At 44.1% G+C, this 16,691-nt stretch overlaps 1 protein-coding gene and 1 pseudogene across 3 annotated transcripts in view; one reads left to right on the forward strand and one right to left on the reverse strand.

Annotated features, from left to right (window-relative positions):
- STOX2 (storkhead box 2) overlaps positions 1 to 16,691 on the forward strand; it is a 114,817-nt gene that overhangs the window by 47,319 nt on the left and 50,807 nt on the right. The window lies entirely within an intron of this gene.
- Positions 13,816 to 13,932, reverse strand: LOC136656734 (5S ribosomal RNA; annotated as a pseudogene).

A 16,691-nucleotide genomic window follows, 5' to 3' on the forward strand; every position in this document is an offset into this window, starting at 1 on the left:
CTGATTTTGAGTAACATATTGTTAATTTTCCCTTCTTTCTTTAGAAACACCTCCCTAGACTCAGTCTTAACTGTCTAAGATGAGAAAATAATCATAGAAGTAAATGGCATATCTTCATTATTTATGTTCCTTGCCTATTTTCAAAGTATGTGAGAACGCATTGCAAGTCAGCACAGAATTAAATACTTCCTAAGAGCTGCAACCGTATATTTTCATTGGCAGATCTTGGCTACAAGGAATGCTCCCTTTGGCAATTCATCAGCACACACCTATTTGGGCTCCAGGGTGCAGTATTGTGGCAAGTTTGCTCTGTCACCTTCTTAAATAGAAACTTTGAGACTTTGACTGCGTCTTTCAATAAGACTGGAAGGAGGCCATGGACTGTTTAAAGAAGAAGGTTAGCTGAGTGCAAAAGGGCAAGCAAGAAAACGACATGAATGCACTATGTGATGGTTGCATTTTCTGGTTTCTTGAAAAGGACTTACTTTTCCCAAACAAAATATTCCATGCTGCCTGTTTTTGGTGATTTGTTCTTTATAATGTGCAGTGTAGGTCAAATATAACATTTTGTTTAAGCAATCAGCATTCTAATTTCTACCTATTTTGATTTTGTGATTTGATGAGCAGGTGGTGTGCACAAGCCTTATTGTAATGAGCGGAAGTTATATCCTACCAATGCTTAGTGAAATGCAGTGGTGGTCCTGGCAGTCCTCCTGCCAGGAGCCACCTCCCGCATTCACCAGCCCTGACACCAAAGTAATTGTGGTGACAATTACTACCATGCTACCTCCTCCTCTGTTCCCCCTTAGGAAAAAAAGGGGGTAGGGAGGAGGCAGCCCAGGCTCCAATGAAGGCTTCTGCAGTGCTGCTAGCAGTGCGGAAGGCTCCATCGGAGCTTTTTTAAAGGTGACTTCCAGTGGCGTGATAAAGCTCCAATGGAGCTTTCCGCACAGCTAGCAGCAGCACAAATGGCTCCATTGCAGCTTGAAGCGGCGCACACCTCCTCTGAAATCGGAGGCAACGGGTGCTGCTTCTGGCCAGGCTGGCTCCCTAGCCGTTCTGAGGGCTGCCCTCCTCTCCTCCCTCTGGAACAGGGGTGTCCAAAGTTTTTGGCAGGAGGGCCACATCAGCTCTCTGACACTGTGTTGGGGGCCAGGGGGAAAAAAGAATTAATTTACATTTAAAATTTGAATAAATTTACATAAGTTTACATAAATGAATATATTAAAGATGAACTTATATGAATGAATGAAGGTCTTGCAATAGCTCAATGCCTATAAAAGGCCTTGCACAAAGCAAGGCTGGCCTTTCCTTTGCTGCCGCTGCTGCATCACAGATGTGAAAAAGCAAGCAGTGGAGGGAGCCCTCATCCCACAGCTCACATGAGAGGTCAAACAGTCACCCTCATGCTGAGAGAAGTGTGTGCTTCAGTGTGTGGGCCAGTGTGTGCTTCAACAAATCTGCAGAGGGCCAGAGGCTCATTGGAAACTGGGGCTCTCTGAGGGCCGCATTGAGAGGCCTCGAGGGCCGCAAGTGGCCCCCGGGCCGGGGTTTGGGCACCCCTGTTCTGGAACCATACCTAGAGTGGCTGCAGGAGCGCAACCACTCTAGGCATGGTTCCCCCCTGATCTGAGAAGGGATGAGAGAGGAGGGTAGCCTTTGGATAGGTGTGGAACCGTGCCGGCTGTGGCTCTGAGAATGCAACCACTGTTGGCACAGTCCCAATTGTGCCAGCAAGCCAGTGGCAGGGGAGCAGGTGATGGTGCCAACCCCCAGGCACCTAAATTTCTGGGGAAATTGTACCCCTTGCCCCTCCAGGTGTGCCACTGGTAGAGTGTGAATTCTGTCTGATGGAGTGTGAGCAGAAGGAAGCTGTGCCCTTTAAGATTTTTTTTGCCAGGTTTCCCAGTTCTGCCTGAGACAAAATACTTCCTGGGTATCCTAGTGTGTGAATCTTTCAAATGCAGTGGTCCCTTGCCACCCATGATCTCAGCATCTGCAGATCTGACCATCCGCTGATGGCAGGGAACTCACTCTGGGGCTCCTGGAAGCCATTTCCAAGTCTTGTGAGGCACTTTTGAAAAGTGTTCCTTTTAAGTTGCTTAACAAAAAGAAAAGTTTTTAAAAGTGTTCTTTTCCCTAGCACCACAAATTGCACTAGTTGCAGGACAGTCTCTGGTGCTCCCAAAAACCGCTTCTGGGTTGTGCCCAGGCCCATGACTTCCTCTTTGGCCCTGGTGCACTTCAGAAATCACAGCCGAAGCATTTGGGAAACACTTTTGTGGTTCATTCTGAGGTACACCAGGGCCAAGGGAGGGGGTCATGGGCTTTGGTGTGATCCAGAAGTGGCTTCTGGAAGCATCAGAGACTGCTCTGCAGCTCATGCAGTTTGCAGCGCAAAGGTAAGGAATGCTTTTAAAAACTTTATTTTTACTTTTAAAAATGTTTTTAATGCAAACCCCAGTATCTATGGTTATTAGTATCCATGGGCGATCCAGGAATGGATCCATTGTGGATACCTTGTGACTGCTATACCATCAAGTCAAGGCTGCATATAAACTTTACAGCACAATCCTAACCAATTTTCAGTCCCAGTGGGCCACATGCCACATACTGTGGTGGGGGACAGTCACAGAAGCCTCCTCAAGGTAAGAGAATGTTTGTTCCCTTACTTCAGAGCTGCACTGTGGCTGCATCAGCATTTTAACAACTCAGTGGAGAAGCCATCTATTTTATTGTAAGCAGAAGGGTGTTTGGAGTTGTGGCAGTTAAGGATTGGGGGCAAGGCAGCTGTATAGAGCAGCAAGGCAGCTGGCATGAACTATGGTAGAATAATGTAGCGTTTCTCAAACTATGGGTCTGGACCCACTAGGTGGGCTGTGAGCCAATTTCATGTGGGTTGTTTAGCATCTAGCTCAACTGCCATTGAAAATGGCACTTCTCCCAAGGCGCCTCCCGCGGTAGCATGGGAGGCGCTGGATTCGTTGGCAGCCCTCCTCTGTGCCGCCGAGCCTGGGCCCCCCGGGCAGCTCAGGATTGGGCTGCCTGATGTCATGTGGATCCATGGTTTTTAAATACTGTGGTTTGTTTAGCAAGTGTGGATAAGCATTACAGACGATAACAAAATCCTGTTCTCTTTCAACTAATTTTGGTTCCTTCTGGCTCCACCCTCACTGTCTATATTCCCATGAAATGTCTAGATGAAGTTGTTAACAGTATTCATGTGCCACTTTTCAACAGCAACAGAAAAGGTTCACAAAGCAGTTTACATCGCAAAGTAAATAGTTCCTTGGTCCATATGGACTCGTGATCTAACACAGTGCTTCCCAAACTCCTGCAATGGAGTTGGGAGCACTGTAAGTATGTGCGGGGGAGGGGCCATAGCAGCAGCAGCAACACAATCCCCAAGATAGCACTGGGGGAGAAGGAGAGGTCTTCACTTCAGCTTAGTGACTGCCAGCCTCTGGGGTGGTGTTGCAGGAAGCCTTGTAGACACTTCAGTGTTCGCTTTTGCTAATTACGCAGAAGCTCATCCTGGCCTTTTGTGGGAACTCTGCTGGTATCTAATACTAGCAGTTCTTCCCTGAACAGATTGATTGGGATTTGTGAGTTGAAATATTACTTCTCCCTATAAAAAATCCCTTAATATCTCATCACAAACAAGAAAAAAATAAGAAGAAACTAACTATTTCAGCTCAACTCCTCACTAGTGCAGAGAAGGTTTAAAAGGAGTTGCATGCAGGATAATACAATCTCACTGTCTTGTTTGGGCATGCAAATCAAGAGCACTCCACAAACTGCTGTAGGCTGATAATCCTGAGAAATGTTTAGTTGTGTGGGTTCAGGGGCTGCACACAATGGAAGACTGCTTTGTATATTAAAGTGTTTCCCTTTCCTCCATCCATATCCAGATGCGGTTTTCTTGCACCTACAGGCCCTATTCACTTTCTAACAGCATGGTACTAGGCCAACTCCTCATACACAAAAATATTAAATAATTTTTCATGACTACAGTTCAACCTTTTATATATGCCCAGACTTGCCTTTATTTCTCTTGATCTCAAATGCTCACATTTAGCCCATTATAACCAAGCAAATTCAAACCTTACTTTCAGAACAACTTAACCTCCTTCTGAATCTTAGTTTCTTTGTTAGGAGCAGTGGAAGCAACAGCTCCGCTGACTTTCTTGCCAAGTCATAACACTACATCGTAGTTTATCATTATGGGAATGATCTTAAGGGGAGCCACAACCTCATGTGCTCCTCTTCTGTTCTCTCATGTGCAAGACAAAGAAGGTTTGTACTTTGAATTTAAAAGCAAACCAGAGCTTCCCCCCAAATTTGGGGGACAACAGTGTAACTTCTATATTGAGAACAAGCCAGGGTATCAAACCAGGACTAAACTATGGTTTGATATCCTAATTTGTTATCCCCATCCTGAATTCATAAATAACAGAGAACTGTAGGTTTTTTTTAGCTAAAAACCAGAGTTTTCAGTCCCCTCCTCTTGTTCCCTTAGGCTGGTTCATATAATACCAAATAATGGTTTACTATTGAACCAGATCCTTTTTTGCTGCTGTTTGATGCTTTCTGCCAATTTACTGGTATTATTTCAGGGCCTTCTCTTTGGTGCATGCATAACAAAGTGAATACAATGATGAGAAATGAGCTTGCAAGCTCATTTGCCAATTTGAATCCTTTGATACACTGACTTCTGTATTGTGTAACTGAGCTGCAGCTTCTGTTTCCATGTTAGGAAATTAAGCATTTTTGGAGTCTGCAATGATAGTAAGGGCTAGTAAGTGAGTTCACCCCCTAAGTCATTACAGGCGGCAGCATGTATTCTTGTTCAGAACTTTGATCTTGAGTAAGGTCTGGCCTCTTTTGTATTTCCTTGCCTGGGGATTAAATTTGTAACCAGTCCGTGATGATGCCTGCGATTAGCTCTTTGGGCCACTTTGGTGGTTTTTGTTTATGTTGTACAGTGCAGCTAGGCAACTTTCCAAATGCTGAGTTACAAAGGCAAAGAAATGTATGCTTGACACACTAGGAAACCTGGAACACTGTAGTACTATGTTTCCCAGAGCAATTACTTATTTCAGCTTACAAAGGATTCTGAGTAGAAGAGTGAGGTTGGCCAATCTCTTCCTATGACTTCACTTTGCAGAGAACCAGGCAGAAGATGACACTGCAGAATCCTGAGACACTGCAGTGGCAAGTTGCTTTTTTCATTATTAGGAGTTTCTCTGTTCCAAAGTCCACTCTGAAGTACTGAGCAAAAGACTAAATGTAGCTAAACAAAATAATGAATAGGGAGACATATTACTATAGCCCTGCAGTTTTCAAACTCCCAGGGAGTTTGAAAGCCACAGTAAGTTCTAGAGCGGGCGGGGGGGAAGGCAGTGGCCTGATCCCCAGGATCACGCCACTCAGGGGGGCTGCAGAGGCTTGGGTACACTTACCAGAGCCTCCTGCAGCCTCCCGGGAGTGCGAGGAGCCCTGCGCTGATGTCCGCAGGGCTCCCCAATGGTTGAAAAAGTGAAAGTGGAGCAATCGGTTGAAATCATGGTGTTTTATATGTAGAAAGATGTGCTACAAATTTGTGGAGGGGAAAGAGCTGGTTGCTTTTTAATAACTACCTAGGATTTGCTGAAGTTTAGAAGACAAAAAACATATCTGCATTTGAACTACAGCTCTCCAAACTGACCCTGGGATCTTGGAAGTTTTCAGCTGTTGTTGACTGACATTTTTAAAACCTTTTTATAGGTCATTTCTGAATGAGACTGTCTTTAGACCTACTCAGACCACTTACGTGCCGTTCTTGTCCTCCATTTCCACTGTACATATGCTCACTCACAATAAGGAAAGAAATTGTCAACTTATAATAAATAGTGTGTTGACTTTATTAATTTTAAAAAAATTATTATAGTTACATCTGATCTTCAGGTTCATAATTAAAAAATAAGAATAAATAAAACGTATACCAAAACAGGTACTCAAAAGAGTAAAACAGTGTAAAAGCAATTTTAAAAATTCATTCCTAAACTCACATTGCTCCCTTCTTTCTGGCAGGATTCCACTGCATTTACCCATTATATGAAGATAAGAAACAGGCTTTTTTTTGCCATGTTAAAGCAGTGATTCAAAAGGCTTCATCTGCTGGATTTCCGCCTGACGCAGCTATTAAAGGCCTGAGAGTCTTGCTCGAAAAAAAGGAAACCCAGTCCTAAATACAGGACATTGTAAACTTACCATGTATTGTGGAAACCACTGGTATTTATATACTTGAGAAGACAGTTGACAGTCTTAAGCATGCTGAAACCCTTTAGAAAAGTGTTTCTCAAACTGTGGGTCGGGACCGATTTCAGGTGGGTCCCTATTCATTTCAATATTTGATTTTTATTTATTTTATTATATTTATTATTTTTATTATATTAGACTTGATGCTACCCTGGTCTGTGACTGCATCTGGGGAAATGTTACAGACCTGTACTTTTAACAAGTTATGTGTATTCTTTTAACAATGATAGTAAAGGGACTTACTCCTGGATAACTGTGGGTAGGATTGCAGCCTAGGATTGTTAAAAAATTTCCTGTTTGATGATGTCACTTCTGGTCATGACATCACTTCCGGTGGGTCCTGACAAGATTCACATTCTAAAAAGTGGGTCCCGGTGCTAAATGTGTGAGAACCACTGCTTTAGAAGGCAGAAGTACCATTCATTTTTGTTGGTCAAAATGTGTTCTTCCAAACATTCTTAATGCATAGAGACTCCTAATTATCCTGTTAATTAGGACTCAACCATTTTAACTAAGGTCATCAGTGCCACTGGCTTTAGTCCCATATTAGACAGTCATCTACTGAGAGCGGAAACAGCTACATAGATGGTGCTTCTTAACTGGTGGTACTTCACAGTATGGCAGGTGGTACTTGGTCCCATTGCCTTGGTGATCATGTGGTATGCTCTTGCCTGTTCTGATCCTACTGGAATTGGAGATGGATGGTGATGCACCAGTGGGCAAGATGTAGCTGTGCAACTGCATGGCCCTTTGAAAGAGGCACAGTTTGGGCAAGCAGTGCTCAGCTGGTATCTCTGATGACAGTGGTAGTCACAAGGGTGGTACCCACAAAAAAATGGTACAGCACTTACCCCCTCCCAAATGGTAAAGCCCTGAAAAAGATGCAACATCATTGTGAAGGTAGGGTAAGCTGTGGGAGAGAGATGTCAGCCTCACAGTGATACTTCATGGAAAGTGTACATGATTTTACAGTTATGATGAGCCTATTCTTCTTCTGCCCCCCTTTCTTTTTGAAGAGTCAGTGATAATTCACAACAGCAGCTTTCCTATGGGTAATATGCAATTTATGTACAGGTGTGTACATAGGTCTACTCTGAGCAGGAGCAGAGTCCTACTCGTGAGTAAGAGCCCAAGGGTCAGGCACTTGGGAAAATAAATAAAACTGAGGAGGATAAAGTGGAAAGCAAGTTTTTCTACTTTGTTTTAAATTAATCCTATACTTAACCCAAGTTAAACTTAATCTAAGTTAGAACATAACCTAAACAGTTCAGTAAATTGGGACACAGGATCTAGGTGAGAGCAATAAATAATTAAACAAACACACAAACTCAAATAAAAACTAGCTTGAGGTTAAAAAAAACAGTCCAGACTAAGAGAACAGAACTAGGAGGGTAAGAACCTAGGAAGGGCCAGTTCCCAACCACCCAAACAATCTAGCATAGTCCATCTCAGCAATTTAGCATCACCACCTTTAGGAGGTGATAAGAGCCCCATTAGGCTAATCCAAGCGACCCATTCAGGGGCCTGCAGAGTGGATTAAGCCCATCAGCAACCTTTTGTCTTCCTGAGCTTTTGTAATCTCACCTGGGAAGACCAGCCCCCTTTTCAATCAGCAAGGAGGAGGGGAGGAGGAGCTAGCTAGGGGAATAAAGCTAGGGCCTGACATCATGTGAGCCTCTCTGCAGGAGCGTGTGGCCTCTGGGATCCCAAGTGCCTCTGGGAGCTAAGTGCTAGGTAAGGCACCGTGAGTTTAGCATCTGGGCGAGTTCAGCAGCAGGGCGAGGAGGCCAGGGCCCCAGACACCACCCTTTCTCTTCCCTTGAGAAGAGGGCTGCTAACCAGTGTAGGGTTTTTAAAAGGTACCCATAAATAAAAACAACAAAAAAAGCTATGCAGTAAGGTAGCCAGCAGCAGGGTGGGGGCTATCCAGTGTTCTGCATCGAGTGCCACATGTATGACTATTTGCCTCTGGGGCATAAGTCATGGGTGTGTCCTCGGTGCAAGGAGCTCCAGGGTCTCAGGGAACACGTCCGCCCCCTTGAAGCCTTGGTGGCCGACCTGGAGAAGCAGAGTCAGGCAGAGAAGGACCGTGGGGATACTTCCGGGGACAATCAGGCTTCGTCCCAACCTCAGGCGTGCAGCTCCTCAGTTGCCCGGGTAGGAAGTCTCAGGGCTGGAGGACATCATCCTGGAGAGGAGGGAAACAATCTCCCAGGGAGGACCCCTGCCAGGGGAAGGCAGGCGGAGATCTGGGGTCTCAATCCATGGATGAGACGGTGGTGTAGGGAGGAGGGGTTTAGATTCCTTAGGCACTGGGGAACATTTTGGGACACGCGGGGCCTGTACAAGACGGACGGGCTTCACTTGAACCAGAATGGAACCAGACTGCTGGCGCATAACATTAAAAAGGTGACAGAGCAGCTTTTAAACCGATCCCTGGGGGAAGGCCAACAGGAGCCATGGGGCATCCGGTTGGAGACTCCTCATCCCTGTGGGATGAGGAGGTTAGAGATCAACAAGACAAAGGCAGAGTAGGAGAAGAAATTGGGAATTGTAGCATGATCGGATGTGATAGACGGTTTGGCACAGTGAGAGGATGCGGGGACAAAAGTGTTACCAAAAAGGGCTGTTTTGTATAGGGGAATAATTACACTGCCCTTATTGGAAACTTCAGGACCATAGGCTAGATAACAAGACGGCGTAATGCAGAGAAATTCCCTTTTAGCTCACAAACCTTGCCTCACAAACTTTATAGAATTCTTTGAAAAGGTCAACAGACATGTGGTTGCGGGAGAACCCGTAGACATTATATATCTGGACTTTCAGAAGGCGTTTGACATGGTCCCTCACCAAAGGCGACTAAAAAAACTCCACAGTCAGGGAATTAGAGGACAGGTCCTCTCACGGATTGAGAACTGGTTGAAGGCCAGGTAACAGAGAGTGGGTGTCAGTGGGCAATTTTCACAATGGAGAGAAGTGAAAAGCGGTGTGCCCCAAGGATGTGTCCTGGGACCAGTGTTCTTCAACCTCTTCATAAATGACCTGGAGACAGGGTTGAGCAGTGAGGTGGCTAAGTTTGCAGACGACACCAAACTTTTCTGAGTTGTGAAGACCAGAAGTGATGGTGAGGAGCTCCAGAAGGATCTCTCCAGACTGGCAGAATGGGCAGCAAAATGGCAGATGTGCTTCAATGTCAGTAAGTGTAAGGTCATGCACATTGGGGCAAAAAATAAAAACTTCACATATAGGCTGATGGGTTCTGAGCTGTCTGTGACAGATCAGGAGAGAGATCTTGGGGTGGTGGTGGACAGGTCAATGAAAATGTCGACTCAATGTGGGGCAACAATAAAGAAGGCCAATTCTATGCTTGGGATCATTAGAAAAGGTATTGAGAACAAAACGGCTAATATTATAATGCTGTTGTACAAATCAATGGTAAAGCCACACCTGGAGTATTGCCAGTTCTGGCTGCCGCATCTCAAAAAAGACATAGTGGAAATGGAAAAGGTGCAAAAGAGAGCGACTAAGATGATTACTGGGCTGGGGCACCTTCCTTATGAGGAAAGGCTATGGCATTTGGGCCTCTTCAGCCTAGAAAAGAGACGACTGAGGGGGACCTGATTGAGACATACAAAATTATGTTTAATGCCAATAAAGGTTTACTAATACTACAAAATTATGCATGGGTAGGATAAAGTGGGTAGAGAGATGCTCTTTACACTCTCACATAACACCAGAACCAGGGGACATCCACTAAAATTGAGTGTTGGGAGAGTTAGAGTTAGTATATTCCAGAGAAAATGTAGTCATCGAAGAAGCGCTGAACAACATTGAGTGCCTGCCTGTGCTGGAAGAGCTTGACAGTGAACCAACCCTAGAAGAACTTCACGTGGCCCTGGACTCCCTTGCCTTTGGCAAAGCACCTGGAAAAGACAGCATCCCTGCTGAAGTCCTAAAATGCTGCAAAGAGATCATCGTCACTGAGCTGCATGAAATCCTCTGTCTCTGCTGGAGAGAAGGTGGAGTACCTCAAGACATGAGGGATGCAAACATCATCACGCTGTACAAGAACAAAGGTGACAGGGGTGACTGCAACAACTACCGCGGCATCTCTCTCCTTAGCGTTGTAGGAAAGCTGTTTGCCCGAGTTGCACTAAAGAGGCTCCAGGTACTTGCAGAGAGCGTCTATCCAGAATCGCAGTGTGGATTCCGAGCCAACAGGTCCACCACTGATATGGTATTCTCCCTTAGACAACTGCAGGAGAAATGCAGGGAACAACGACAGCCACTCTTTATAGCCTTCATAGATCTCACAAAGGCTTTCGACCTGGTCAGCAGAGACGGCCTCTTCAAGATTCTCCCCAAGATCGGATGTCCACCCAGGCTCCTCAGCATCATGAGATCTTTCCACAAGGACATGAAGGGCACTGTTGTCTTCGATGGCTCCACATCAGACCCTTTTGACATCCGAAGCGGAGTGAAGCAGGGCTGTGTTCTTGCACCAACCTTGTTTGGGATCTTCTTCGCTGTCCTGCTGAAGCAGGCCTTTTGAACTGCAACAGAAGGCATCTATATCTGGACCAGATCAGACGGAAAGCTCTTCAACCTCTCCAGACTGAGAGCAAAATCCAAAGTCCAGCTGAAATGTCTGCGTGACTTCCTCTTTGCTGACGATGCAGCTGTCACTACCCACTCTGCCAAAGATCTCCAGCTGCTCATGGATCGTTTTAGCAAGGCCTAGCAAGATTTTGGACTGACAATTAGCCTGAAGAAAACACAGGTCATGGTTCAGGATGTGGACTCACCTCCCTGCATTACAATCTCTGAGCATGAACTGGAGGTTGTCCATGACTTTGTGTACCTTAGCTCAACGATCTCCGACACTCTTTCTCTCGATACCAAGCTAAACAAGCGCATTGGTAAAGCAGCTACCACGTTTTCCAGACTCTCAAAGAGAGTCTGGTCCAACAAGAAGCTGACGGAACATACCAAGATCCAGGTCTACAGAGCTTGCGTCCTGAGTACACTTCTGTACTGCAGCGAGTCATGGACTCTTTGCTCACAACAGGAGAGGAAACTGAGCGCTTTCCACATGTGCTGCCTCCGACGCATCCTCGACATCACCTGGCAGGACAAAGTTCCAAACAACACAGTCCTGGAACGTGCTGGAATCCCTAGCATGTATTCACTGCTGAAACAGAGACGCCTGCGTTGGCTCAGTCATGTTGTGAGAATGGATGATGGCCGGATCCCAAAGGATCTCCTCTATGGAGAACTCATGCAAGGAAAGCGCCCTACAGGTAGACCACAGCTGTGATACAAGGACATCTGCAAGAGGGATCTGAAGGCCTTAGGGATGGACCTCAACAAGTGGGAAACCCTGGCCTCTGAGCGGCCCGCTTGGAGGCAGGCTGTGCAGCATGGCCTTTCCCAGTTTGAAGAGACACTTTGCCAACAGTCTGAGGCTAAGAGGCAAAGAAGGAAGGCCCATAGCCAGGGAGACAGACCAGGGACAGACTGCACTTGCTCCCGGTGTGGAAGGGATTGTCACTCCCAGATTGGCCTTTTCAGCCACACTAGACGCTGTGCCAGAACCACCTTTCAGAGCGCGATACCATAGTCTTTCGAGACTGAAGGTTGCCAATACATTGGAGAGTTAGAACAGACAAAAGAAAATATTTCTTTACTCAGCGTGTGGTTGGTCTGTGGAACTCCTTGCCACAGGATGTGGTGATGGCGTCTGGCCTTTAAAAGGGGATTGGACAAGTTTCTGGAGAAAAAATCCATTACAGGTTAAAAGCCATGATGTGTATGTACAATCTCCTGATTTTAGAAATGGGCTATGCCAGATGCAAGAGAGGGCACCAGGATGAGGTTATCTGGTGAGCTCCCTGGGGCATTTGGTGGGCTGCTGTGAGATACAGGAAGCTGGATTAGATGGGCCTATGGCCTGATCCAGTGGGGCTGTTCTTATATTCTTAACTTTCCAGGGCTGCTGCAGCTGTGCCAACAGGGTATGCACTGCATCCTGTAATGGGGAGGTAGTCACAGAGGCCTCCTCAAGGTAAGGGAATGCTTGCTGCCTTACTTTGAGGCTGTATTGCAGCTGCATCAGTGTAGGAAAGTTGGCTATGATTGGGCCCACAGAGATATAAATAAAATTTATGTAGACATTATATATGTATGGTAGAATAGAAAGCAAGCAAAATGTGCATGTGAGTAAGGGCATAATCCTAACCAGGTCTACTCAAAAGTAAGTCCTGTTTTGTTCAGTGGGGCTTACTCTCAGGAAAGTGTGGTTAGGATTGCAGCCTTAATTGTCCAACTGGATCTAAGCACATTTTAACATAAAATTGTATACATGTAAGCCTAGAAGTAAACAAACAAAATGTGTTGATTAGCTTTGAAAAGTAATTAGTTACAAAACTGCTTGTTTTAGTTATTGTGAAATGAGTTAGCCAAAATATTAATTTTATTTTCTGTTGAGAAAAAAAATTCAAAATGTCAATTGCAATGCGTTGTTGTGTGTATTTCACAAGACAAGAGTAGATCATCCCACTGCAGCGACCCTTTAGGGGCCCAGCTGGGAGAAATTTATCCAATTGGCTTAAAGCAGGCCCTGCTGAAACTGGTTGTGGAAGGAGTGAAACAAGTTCACATGGCCAGCTCCTCTGTGCAAACTCTATGCCATCCAAGATTTTACAGTATTTAGTCAATTGAGCAATCTGACAGAGATTAAGGAGGCTCAGAGATCTTCCCCCAACATGACAGGCAGATATTGGCTTAGGCAAAGTTTATCAAGAAAATAACAGGCAATGATCAAACAGGCAAAATCATATACTTGTGATTAGAGACAATCTCAGGCGTGTCCTTGTATCTGTTCCATTCTGGATACCAAGGATTCCCCATGCCCACCCTCCGAGGGTGGGGGAGCTGTGCTTCCCTTGCTTCTGGAGGGTATTCAAAGTTCTGCTGAGACTGTGTGTCAGAACTGTCTACCGCTCTGCATGCCTCAGAATGACAGTTTAAAGGGGAAAGGCAACTTACAGCTTGGACAAAAAACCAGAGGCTTTCAACATATCTAACTAAACAGTACCTATTTAAAACTCACTTATGCAGACTAAAAGTCTCCTTTTGCCTCCACTGACTGATGGGACATGTCAACAAAAACACCATTAACTCTGCAACTTCTAGAACAAAACGTGCACCTTCTCAAACAAATCTTCCCTTTTTATGGAGTTTTGGGGAACTGAGATACCATTGTTCTCATTGGTTAATAATCCAACTGTGGGAAACCCTAGCTCAAACACTCTAAGCTTCCTTACCCCAGGGTCAGATGAACGGACTTATCCAGTGGACAAACATAAGCAAAACTCAGGGCTTCCAGTGGGTTCTTCCTGTCCATAAGGGACAGGCATGAGCCATAGTGGTGCTGTTCCGTTCATATTCTGGATTGAGCTTTCAGAGAATGTGAGGGTTGGTTGGCAACCTTCAGTCTCAAAAGACTATGGTATAAGCCTACAGCACCTGGTATTCCCAAGTGGTCTCCCATCCAAGTACTAACCAGACCTGACCCTGCTTAGCTTCTGAGATCAGACAAGATCAGGCATGTGCAGGGTAACAGTTGAGGTCAGAATGGCAGAGGTGCCCCCAGTGCCTAAGCCAGGCCAGTTCCATTTTAAGCACAGATAAGAGCTTTGCTGAGAAGGTGAAGGGCTTCCCCCACCACAGCCTGACTACAGGTTTCAAACACTGATTCAGGAAAGAGATGGCTGATCCTGGATTCAGAGCTGAGTGACACCCAATACCAGGACTTCACTCAAGAACTTTATATAGGTGTTACATTGTAGATATCGCCAAGTCTTGCAATACCACATGTAGCAAGTTCCAGGACGCAACACAGTATCTACAATGGTCACCCTTCCACATACTACACGACCCAAAGGGATAAAATTACTGAATTGCATATTCTTTGAGAGTCCTGTCAGATGTTCTACAAGTCACAGAAGAATGCTGTGGTCATTTCTTTTGTAAACAGTATTTTTTTAATCTAAAAAAATTATATCCTGGATATCTGTCCCAATAACCAGTCACCCGGGGTTGCTAATTACTTCACTATAAATGCTAAGTGAATTATTGCTTACCTTAAAAAAAATGCTAGCCAAGCATTGCTCCTGCTCCTTATCAGGACACATTCTAGTTTCATGTGAATGGTCTGCACTGAGCAACATACATACACTTGACCCAGTCAAGCTACCACTAATATACAGGTGCTAAATGAGCTAGATGTGATGATTGTGTGCAAATGCACAGCTCTTTCGGAAAAGCTTGACCTTCTCCAAGCAGTATCTGGGAGGCGGAATATGGGGCTGGATTAAGGCTCCCCTGTTGCTTCTTCCCTCCTAAACAGCTGATTGAAAGCAGGATTTTCATTTGAGATGGGTTCCACATATATAGCCCTGGCTGCTCTGTGTGATCTTTGCTGGATTAGAGACAGTGTGAACATAAGAACACATGCCATAACCCAATATTGAATTCGACACACTTAAACCCATGGATTAAAATTGGTTTATGGGTATCTAACTCTGTATTGGATTCCAGAGAAGTGTCCAAGCTAGTCAGCCAATGCAAAAACAATAAAAGGTCCTGTAGCATATCAAAGGCTAACAAATAGAGGCATACTTTGCTAATATGAGGTTAGGTTCCAGACCTATAACCTGTGACTATTACCTTAAAGCAAATTCCAGCCTTTTTTCACTTGCCACTGCATATCAAAACCTAAAAATATATTCACACTATTATTTATTAAGTGAGCAACAGAACTAGGTCTAAAGAAAAGATGCAAAAATGAAAAGAAATAAAAATACTACAGTACATGAGCATTGGTAACAAAATGGTGCTTGATTCAGTTCAGAGTCAGCTGGTATGTGCATCAGCACTGAAAACCCCCTTAAGAGCAAGGCAAGCACTGAAAATAATAAACATGAATATAATTGAAAGGTGCCATGTTAGCGAAGCGCTCTGAAAAGAAGCACCTTAACTCAAGATACGCCTGTAAACATATGGCATCTGTACTATATTGTAGCCATGGTATATAAACATTGTAGCCAAAGTTTATGTTCCAGAGCTGTACAAAAGAGCATGAAGCTAATATTTCTCTGTTATATTAAAGCATTTACAAGTATTAAGCAAATCTCTTCTAAATGCTTCGGAATATCTGAAAACTACTTTGATTATTCCATTTTAAATGCTTGCATTGGTTTTAAAATCAAATGCCTGATACATGTTTACATAAATCTAATTGCTCTTGTCTACCAAACACCTATCAATATTCTTTCCTTTGTAATTCCATAGGGAGTTGCTAGTTTTTGTTTATCATGACATGGCAATTCTCATTCATCTTCACTGCTGCCAGTTAATACTACAGTCACTCTACAGATGCCTAAAAGTCATCCACCAGAGATAATTTGTGATTCATCTACAAGAAAAATACACTGGAAAAACTCACAAAGAACCACTGACAGCTTTCCTTCCTCTCACCGACAGAGGTACTAATTTGCCATGTTTTATCTCAAATTCCCTTGAGGACCAGGAAATTACAAGGACTGTGTGATTTTAGTTAAGCAAACAACTCTGTAGATGTTCAAGAACAGACAATACTTTATTTTCAATTCAACTGATTATCACGACTTGGTTACATAAATATTCTCTAGTCTAGCCCTTTAAAAGGATACTTCCTACAGTCTCTCAGGAGAAAGACCAATCCCAAAAACTGTAGTTTTTCCTCTTAAGAAAGATTTGGTCGTTTATTTCTTCTGAAGACCACAGCTCTTCAAGAAAAAAAAGAACTACTACCATATGGCTCCCATTAACTTGAACTGATGCTGACTTCAAGCAGCTCTCCTTTGAAATTAAATTATCATACTCAACTTTCCAATGTTTATGTTCCAGATTAAAGGGCAAGCTATGAACTCCAGGAAAAAACCTGCTTTTGCAACTTGACTATATATTTTGATTAAATGCTCCCAATGAAAGGTTTCATCTCCACTGCCACTAACTGGAAAAAAAAATGAATTTAAAAAAAAAGCAAAACTGCTCCCTGTTACTTTATTATTGTACTAGGAAAGTTATCACAATTTGCTTGTAAACAGAAGATGCTTCACAGACATCAACACAACACCAAAATCTATTGTTTGTGCAGAACTTTGCTCCCAAGGCCCTCTATTTCTGATAAATGGGCATGTGTCATTATCTCCATTTTGATGATAGAAGTAATGAGGCACAAAGAAAATGAAACCAAGCACAGGTAATCATGAGCTACAAAAAGCAGTCCATAAAGTGATGTATGGAATAACTTAAGTAACAACCTTGAAAAAACACAAAAGGGACAA

This window comes from Tiliqua scincoides, chromosome 6 (genome assembly GCF_035046505.1).
Source record: "Tiliqua scincoides isolate rTilSci1 chromosome 6, rTilSci1.hap2, whole genome shotgun sequence".
Taxonomy (NCBI): domain Eukaryota; kingdom Metazoa; phylum Chordata; class Lepidosauria; order Squamata; family Scincidae; genus Tiliqua; species Tiliqua scincoides.